The following is a 9,447-nucleotide window of genomic DNA, read 5'->3' as shown; positions in this document are numbered from 1 at the left end:
GGCTTTAAATTTTCTTATTTTTAGTAATAGTCATTTTGAAGATATTTTAACATATTATACAAATAATATACACATAATAAAATGAAAATATATAGGCTATATAATAAAAATATATGTCACTTGTACCACCCTGTACACCTACCTACAGTCTCCCTAAAAGTTACTACATTTAAAAATAATTCTAAAATATAAGTATTTACTTCCACCTTATGATTAAAAGACTAAATTCTTAGTCTTTTTTAGCTGGAGCTAAAGGTATTATTAAAGTGCCCTTTTCTTAGCACATCCTCTTCTCAATTTTTTTAAATTTATCTTTATTCTAAAAATATTGTTATTTTATTACTTAATTTTGTCAAGTAACATTTTATTAACTTTTATTAATTCATTCATTTTTATTTCTTATTCCATTTATATTAGATACTATCTTTTAAACCCCGATATGTAAGAAGAAGAAATTAGCATCCATATACTTTCATCAATCTTATGGCACTTTTATTCTCTCAGTCCTGTTTTGTACCTAAGAATTCTATGCTTTCTCTTAGATTTGTCCTAAGAACTGAAAGCCAACCAATATATGTGTTATAATATTTTAATTATAAAACTACTATTCAAAGTTGAGCCAATTACACCTATAGATTTGGGAATGTAATACTGTATTTTTAAGCCCATGCCACACAAGGAGAATGTTGCGAGTCTCAAAATCAAAAAGATTCCTTCTCTCTTTTATTTTTTATTTTATCAACATGACCTCTACTATCTTCCTGAACTTTATCTATGAAGTATTGATATACAATAGTCCCTCTTATCTGCTGTTTCATTTTCTACAGTTTTAGTCATCTATAGTCAAGTCCGATTCTAAAATATTTCATAGAAAATTCCGGAAATAGTCATAAGTTTTAAATTGCACTCCATTCTAAGTAGTGTGATGAAATCTCACAATGTCCTGCTCCCTCTCACTTGAACATGAATCTTCCCATCTTCCCTTCTTCCAGAGGATCCACGCCCTAGATGTTCCCCACCCTTTAGGTGGTCAGCAGCCATCTTGGTTGTCGGGTCTCTGTTACAGTTTCTCAGAGCTTGTGTTCAAGTAATTCTTACTTTACTTAATAATGGCCCCAAAGGGCAAGAGTAGTGATGCCAGCAATTTCGATATGCCAAAAAGAAGTCTTAAAGTGCTTCCTTTAAGTGAAAAAGTGAAAGTTCTTGATTTAATAAGGAAAAAAAAATCATATGCAGAGGTTGCTAAAATCTATGGTAAGAATGAAACTTCTACCTGTAAAGAAGTTTGTGCTAATTTTGCTGTTGTACCTAAAACTGCAAAAGTTACTGCCATAGAATGTGATAAATACTTAATTAAGATGGTAAATATATTAAATTTATGGGTGGAAAATAGGAAAAGAAAATGTGTTCTGACTGATGGCAACATGATGTACCAGAAAGCATTGAGCCTATATGAAGACTTCAGGAAGGTTATGTATGTATAGGGTGTATAAATACTATGAAACAACATATTAGTCATAGACCTGGGTACTGTCTGTGGTTTCGGGCATTCATTGAGGGTCTTGGAACATATTCCCTGGGGCTACAGGGAGATTGCAGTATTCAGGTTTTCTACTTTCAGTTGAGTTTCTCTTTTGGTAAATTACCTTTAAAAATATTATTTATTTTACTGTGTCTTCAACTTATGAGAATAGAGTTAAACAGAGGAATCCCTTATATGGTTTCCACATCTTTGATTATGCTCTTCTTCACAATTTTTATGTATTTACGTTCTTTTATTTTCTTGATTAAACTAGCTAGTGTTTATTATTCATGTATATATTTCAAAGAACTGTCTTGGATTTAGTTTTTAGTTCTATTTTTTCCTGTTTTTTTTTTTTTTTTTAATTCATTCATCAACTTCTACTTTTGTCTTTATTATCTCTCTAAGGGGGGGTGCATTTACTGTTGTTTTTCTTACTTTTTGAGTTAATTTGAAATTTTCTATATTCACAACTAGTATTCCAGATTGATCTACAGACCTAGGAAAAAAGAGTATCCATTGAATCCTGTGTGACATGATAAAGAGTTAATTTTTGGAAGGTTACTTATCAACAGGAAGCTTATGAATAACTTATGAGCACAATGGATACCAATGACTAGAGATACAAGGCATCATTTCATCCAAAACACTTTTCCCACTGAAACGGGGGATGTTGAAAAAGCAAGGCTACGTTAAGAATTCTCACTCTGCTACATGTTTGCCTTCTAAGCTAACTCTTGCCATTCTCCTGCTCTCACTCCTCTGATCTATTGTCTCTGATTTGAAAATTGTTTATTATAATTGTTTATTATTGAACACTTCTTTATAAAAAAAACCAAAAATATGATATTAGAAATTATTTATAGCTTTGAGTTAAGTCTTAATCTCTTTAGCTATATTAATTAGGAATCTATTAAGAAACATATGGTGTGCCGAAAGTAGGTAATGCAGATAATAAAGGGACTATTTACTGAGGTTTGGAGAACAAGTTGTAAAACGACAAGGAATATTTCAGAAGCTTGGAACTAGTCACTGTGAGTTGTGATGCTATGTGCTCTAAGCCTGAGTGGTGAGGGCGGCAGAAGTTTCTGGAACCTAGAGGCAGAGAGAGCTGTGTGGAGAGGTCCAGCCGATAGGAATTGTGCTCTCTAACCAAGAGAAGTAGCCAGCCTGCCTTGGCCTCACAGGGAGGGGGCCAGTGGAATAAATATCCTGACTTCACTTTCTTCCGTCCCTTCAGACTTCTACCAGTGCTTTACATGGTTTGAAACCATTGAGAAGCAAGAGGGTACTAGTACCTGTTTTATGTAATCTATGAGTAAAATGTGGGATCAACAGCAAGGATGAAGAATGGTTATCAAAGGGAAAACACAAAACACAGTACGCTTACCCTCCCAGGTACCACCCATTCTAATTCTTCTCAGAGAGTCTGAGAAATCCATACATGCAACTTGTTCAGAGTAACTTCGTGGAGCTCACTTACTACTTGGTGTCTTTGCTAATCACTTTCTTTGTGGACAGGTTTTTTAGTAACATTTAAATTCTTTAATAGATATGGAGCTATTTAGCTATTCTATTATTATAAGTGGATATAAAATATCCAAATAAAATTGTGGATTTATCTAATTATCTCTTTAGTTTGTTTTCACTTCATTTATTTTGAAGCTCTGTTATTAGAGGTATGAACACTTAAGATTATTGTGTTTTCTTGATTAATTGATTCCATTACCATTATTAAAGTTCTCTCTTTTTTATCTATGGCAATACAAGTCATCTGGAAGTTCTCTGCTTCATTCATGTAATACTGCTTATGTGGATATTATTAAAGCTATATCATCATTCTTATGCATATTGTTTGTACGGTATAACCTTTTCCACCCTGCTACTTTTAATCTATTTTTGTATTTATATGTAAAATTAAGCTCTTGTAAACTGCCTATGTTGATGTTTGTTTTTAAAATTTATTCTAACAATCTCTCTTTTAATTGGAGTATTTGTTTTATTTTTATTAAGTGTAATTAAAGATATAGTTGTGTTTAAGTCTGTCGTCTTTTTGTTTTCTATTTGTCCCATTTGTTTTTGTTCTTCTGTTCTTCCTTTCCTCTCTCCTTTGGTTTAATCAGATATACCTTTTACTATTCCATTCTATCTCCTCTATTGACGTTTTAATTATAAGCCTTACTTACATTTTTAGTGGTTACTCTTGGATTTAAACTACCCATTCTTAATGTATTACTTTCTATTTAGAGATTATGTAATACTTTAAACAAATGCAAGAAACTTATAATAGTATAATTCCATCCTCCATCTTTTAGATTACTTTTATCATGTATTTTGCTTCTAAATATAATATAAATTCCAAATACAATGTCATTATTTTTGCTTTAGGTAATCAGTTTTAAAGAAATTAATGAAAGAAAAGTTTCTTTATATTTATAATTTCTGATGTCTTTGCCTTCCTATAAGTTTGAGTCTCCAAAAGGAATCATTTCTTTTCATCTGAAAGAATTATTGATTGATTGATTGATTGATTGATAATACAGATCTACTGGTGAAGAATTCTTGCATTTTATAATTATCTTAAAATCTCTTTTTCGCCTTTGTTTATGAGGATATTTTTGCTAAATGTAGAATTTTGGGCTAAAAACTTTTTTCTTTTGGCAATTTAAAGATGTTATGTCACTGTCTGCTGACCTCCATTGTTTCTGATATAAATTAAATGTAATCTGAATGATTGCATTATAACGTGTCTTTTTTTTTCTTCTGTATTAAAATCTCGTCTTCATTTTGGGACTTAAGCAGTTTTGGTTATAGTGTGCTAAGTGTGATTTCCTTGTAAGAGTTCACTGAGCTTTTTGGTTGTGTAAGTTGCTTTTTGCCAAATTTGGGAAATTTTCATCTTTCTCTTTCATCTCTATGTCATCTCTTTAGGACTCCAACAAATATTTGCTTAGGAAATAGCAAATATGTTAAAACTATTTAATGTTTTCCTTATAGGTTAGTGAGTCTCTGTTCACTCTTTTTAAACTTTTTATTTTTCTCTGTATTAAGAATGGGCAATGTCTTACTGATTTATCCTCGGGTACACTAACTTTTTTGCTGTTTAGTGTTCAGTCTGATATTGAGCCAAGACAGTTATATTTTCATTTCATTTCAGAAATTTTACTTTTCAATTTTAGAGTTTTTTTTAAAAAACAATTTGCATTTCTCTTCTGATATTCATTATCTTTTCAATCAATTGTTCATCTTTTTCTTTAAGTTCTTGGATGTATTTATAATAGCTGTTTTTGTCCTTGTTGTTGAAAGTCCTTGGCCCTTTCGGGATGCTTTTTTCTTCACTGTTTTTCTTTTTTCATGGTTATATGTCATATGTTCCTGATTCTATACTGGACATTGTAGATGATATTTTGAAGGAAGTCTGGATTATGTTGCTTTTCCTGACATAGTTTTACATTTTGTTCTGGTGGGCAGTTAAATTTGTGGTGATTCCAATTATTTTTATCTGACTCAGCCAAGGAAGATATATTTTGGGTTTTACCTTTTGTTCTTGAGTATGGCCCCAATTTAGGGCAAGGTTTCTTACCGCTAAGGCATGGCCTAGCGGGGGTCTCAAATGAATGTTTTATGTGCTCAGGAGGTCTCTTCACACTATCTGTGCCCAAACAGAGATCTCTCTCAGTACATTGTGACCTTTAGTATCTCTGTTCTGCTCTCAGCTGCATGGCAGGACATGCGCAGCAGGCCTTGCAGAGTCTAGCCTTGTACATGTGCATCCTCACCCTCATTCAAAGAGCCATGGTTAGCCCTCACATAGACTTCTGGCAACCCCGTCGTTGATGTAGTTTCATCCTCTTCAGTACTCGGCTCTACAAATTCCAGCTGCTTCCACAGCCTCAGAATTCAATCTCTGCCTCTTCAGTTCAGTGAGATTACCATCTTCTTTTGAATGTTGCTTCCCTGGAGTCTGGTTCAGTGTGTGCCTTAAGTCAGAAAGCCAGGAAGTACATGTGACTTACATGTGTTTTTCTTCTCTCAAGAATCATGGTCTTTAAATGCCTCTGGTCCAGTGCCTGAGAACTGTTGCCGTAGAGTTTTTCTCTTTCCATTTTTATAATTATTTATGGAGAGTGGGCAAGTTCAGTACCAATTACCCTCTCAAGGCCAAATGTGAAAGTCTGCCTGCCTGAATGTCTGCCTGCTGGTTGTTGTTTATAGAATGATTTTTTCCAAGCCATTTGTCATTTGCCTACAGAGGCATTTTCTCTTTCTAATCCAGTACAGTCTGTATCATTTCACTTTGTACTTGATGAAAACTCTGTAATATATTGTATTTTTCTCAATGTAGTTCTCACTCTAACTCCTATTTGCTCATCTTCCTAAGACCTGAAGAAAAAATTAAAAATGAACTGATAAGCTACATACTGTTTGATTCTAACTATATGACATTCTCAAAAAGCAAGACTATGAAGACAATAAAAAGATGGGTGGTTGCCAGTAGTGGTGGTAGGAAGATGAATAGGCAGATCACAAGGGATTTTTAAAGCAGAGAAAATACTCTATAGGACATTATAATGATGGTTATATATCATTATACATTTTTTTCTAAACCCATTTTTCTAAGAATGAGCCTTAAGGTAAACTATAGACTTCAGGTGATTATGATGTGTCAATATAGGTTTATCCTTGGGAAAAAAAATACCATCCTGGTGAGTGATGCAGGTAATGGAGGGGGCTGTGCACGTGTTGGGGTAGGGAGTATATAGGAAATCTTTGGATCGCTCACTCAATTTTGTTGTAAACTTAAAACTGCTCTAAAAATTGTATTAACAATGAATTGATTAATAGTAGTGTTTTAGGACAAAACTATATGATTGATAGTTTTATATGTTCACTTAATATTTTTTCAAGTAGTTAAAGAATTTTAATAACAGAAATATAATTTAAAAAAGTTTTTACTTAGGCTAATTTCTTTACCATGTATTCATTTTATTTACTTGGTGTTATTTATGTTTTAGGAAATAGCATTTTTTTGAAGGTTTAGACTATTAATTCCTATGATCTCTTCTTTTTACCTTCTTAAACAGGAATAGCTGACTCCATTTTTCATCAGTAAATATTTGCCTAGTAAAGGAGGCATGTAGTATATGACATAAATGTGTGGGTCTTAGAGCAAGGTTGCCTAGATGTGAATCTCACTTCTAGCATTTAACAACTGTGCAAACTTGAGAAATTATCCTATTCTCTCTAAGCTTCATTTATAAAATAGAGATAATAATTAGACTATCTCTGAGAAAGTATTTTTTTAATATTTTTAATCCATACAAAATTATTTGGCATAATATCTGATATATAATATGTGTTTAATATAATAAGTATTAATATCTAGTCCTTAAAAGACTGTATTGATTTATTTATTTAAAAAGGGAAACATAAAGAGGCAGTATAGTAAAAAAGAAAACAGTCAGAAACTATCATTTTTATTTCTACCTCTTATTATCTGTGTGACCACAACTAAATCCTTTAAACTCTTCAATCCACATTATCCTATAAAATGAGCAGAAAAGGGCAGGCTTGCCTACCTCACTGTTTGATGCAAGAATCAATTGGGTTAATGTTCCAGGCTTGCAACACATATACGCGTACACACACACACACACACACACACCCCGAGGGAAAAAAAAACTTTACACAATAAGCGAAATACAAACAATTCAATAAGACAATACTTTTGATAAATTATACAAGTTACACATCGAATCCTAATATTCTCCACCAGACAGACTCATCCTACCATAAAGAAAATACAACTGTTTTTTTCCTCAACAGGAAAAAAGGGATGGTCCCCTCTGAACTTCCCTAGTTTCTGCCCAGTGAACCATTACTTTGAGAAGAAAGAGCTGCATATACTTGTCTAAAATTTAATGAGGACTTACTTGTCTCTTAGAAAATTCATTACAAAAAAGTGTATGTTATACATTTAATATATAAATACAATGTATGTGGCAAATGCATGCATAAATGTGTGTTTCTATTTAATGAGCAACACATTCAAAAAAGCAAAATATAATGATAAAGTCCAAACTGGAAATTTAAAGTAAGTAATTGACTCCCATGATACTCTCAATTGCCAAAAAAGTTCTTTCAGGGTATTGCCAGATGCTATGACCTATTGCTAAAAGGACCTTGATTTTCTAGACCTGTGCACATGATGCTGATGTTTCAATCCCCTCTCTAGGAAGAAGGATTCTTGGGGTTATAGCTCCATCAGCAGAGCTGGAACACCATTCAGTACCAACTCTACTACATGGGAATCCAATCAAGAGACAGAAACCACACTAGTAGTTTGAACAAGTAAATGTAATACAAAGAATTGTCAACTAGTTAAAGTTTAGTTCTAAAAGGGATATAACAGAGCTATCCCTTAAATTGGAGTAGCAACTACAGAAAGTAACCACTAGCCCTAGGCCTTAGAAAAAAGTGAACAAGGAAGAAACTCAAATACTTGGCTGATGGGGAGCAGGAAGCACATTTTAAAAGGGTAAACACTGCTGATTTTGGCTTAGGAGTTCTTCCTTATGGTGATTGCTATGAAACATGACAGTCTAGGAGCAATTTTATGTCTGGTAGTTCCCTGAATTCCACCTGAAACTCCTACTTTAGGAGGAAATAAGTAAGCTATTTTCTCTTGAAGTGTCTTTTTTAAAAAAAAATCTGAGCAATGAAAACAGCTATCAGAGTTTCAAACTGTATGCCATAGGGGTCCACTTACCACAAGATTGATCTTCATATTTCTAATATTCACTGACCGAATGTGGAAAGTGCTAGGCTTCTTTTTCTGCCCTATGTAATGATGCAAATTCCTTTAAATAACTTGCTGCCTTAAAGGGGAAAGAGTAATATTTAAAAGTTATATTACAAAGTAGAATATGGCAGAGTTAAATAAAAATATTAGATACATGCAGAAGAAAAGTTACAGTGGTGAGAATTTATATTCGTCTAGGACTTTATAGTTTTCATAGCAATTTTCATATAGTTCATGCCATTGAATTTGCAAAATAACTGTGTAAATAGGCTAGATAGTATGTTACAGATGAGGAACATGAGGTTTACGGAATTTCCCCCAAATCTCACAAGTGGCAGAGTGAGGATTTAAACCCATACCTCTTAAACCACAATCCCTTGATCTTTCCAAAGCAACTGCATACTCTCTGAGGAGTGTTCAGCTGCTCGTTATATGTGAGACTCCATTTTTATACTGACACAATCCAGTGTCTCATTCTGAGGCCCCAAACTTCAAACGTTAAACAGAGTTGAGAAGCTAGGTAACTAATTGGGAACCTGCACAGAAAAAGCAGATGAAATCCCTGTCTAAGAGAAATAGCAGGAGGCCCTCTGAATGGTTAAACAATGATCTCTGCATAAGAAGTGAGACTCAAGTACTGAACCAAACTCCAAGCTGAATCTCCCTTGCTAACTGCATGATTTCTGGCCTCTTTCCTAGAAACTCCCCATCAAGTTTCTGGACGCTCAGCCACAAAGGCAGGGGAAGGTTGTTTGAGACAGTGCCATTCTGATATACCTGAAATTTTCTCTTCTGCAGATGGCCTGTTTCACAGGAAGTGTCAGACTGCTGAGTCACTTGCTGAGGGATCAGCTCAAAGACAGGCCCCTATTGATGTGACTGTTCAGAATAAGGCCAGTCTGGAGTCTCAAGAATTTAAGACATTCATCAGCTGCATTCTTTATATTCAGCTCATAAGGTAGACTTGTGTGTGTGTCCATGTCCATTTAACACTTGAAATTTTTGGTTGTAGGCACACACTACCTTCTACATTCTTTCTCCTTGAATAGGTGCTTTTACTCTGGGAGAGTTTAAGCATATTTTTATCTCATTAATAGTGTTACCTGTATGCAGCAAAAGTTTG

General features: G+C 33.7%; 1 long non-coding RNA gene across 1 annotated transcript; it reads right to left on the bottom strand.

Moving 5' to 3' along the window:
• Positions 1 to 698: 698 nt before the first annotated feature.
• LOC111736268 lies at positions 699 to 9,220 on the bottom strand. The gene is made up of 3 exons (XR_002779144.1): positions 9,102 to 9,220; positions 8,292 to 8,400; positions 699 to 1,179 (listed from the first exon to the last, which is right to left on the bottom strand). It is a non-coding gene; the product is annotated as an uncharacterized LOC111736268 (long non-coding RNA).
• Positions 9,221 to 9,447: the final 227 nt, after the last annotated feature.

The sequence above is a fragment of the Pteropus vampyrus genome, unplaced genomic scaffold (genome assembly GCF_000151845.1).
Source record: "Pteropus vampyrus isolate Shadow unplaced genomic scaffold, Pvam_2.0 Scaffold19, whole genome shotgun sequence".
Classification (NCBI taxonomy): Eukaryota; Metazoa; Chordata; class Mammalia; order Chiroptera; family Pteropodidae; genus Pteropus; species Pteropus vampyrus.
The sequence above is the reverse complement of the archived record's forward strand: the minus strand, read 5'-3'. Positions and strand labels throughout refer to the sequence as shown.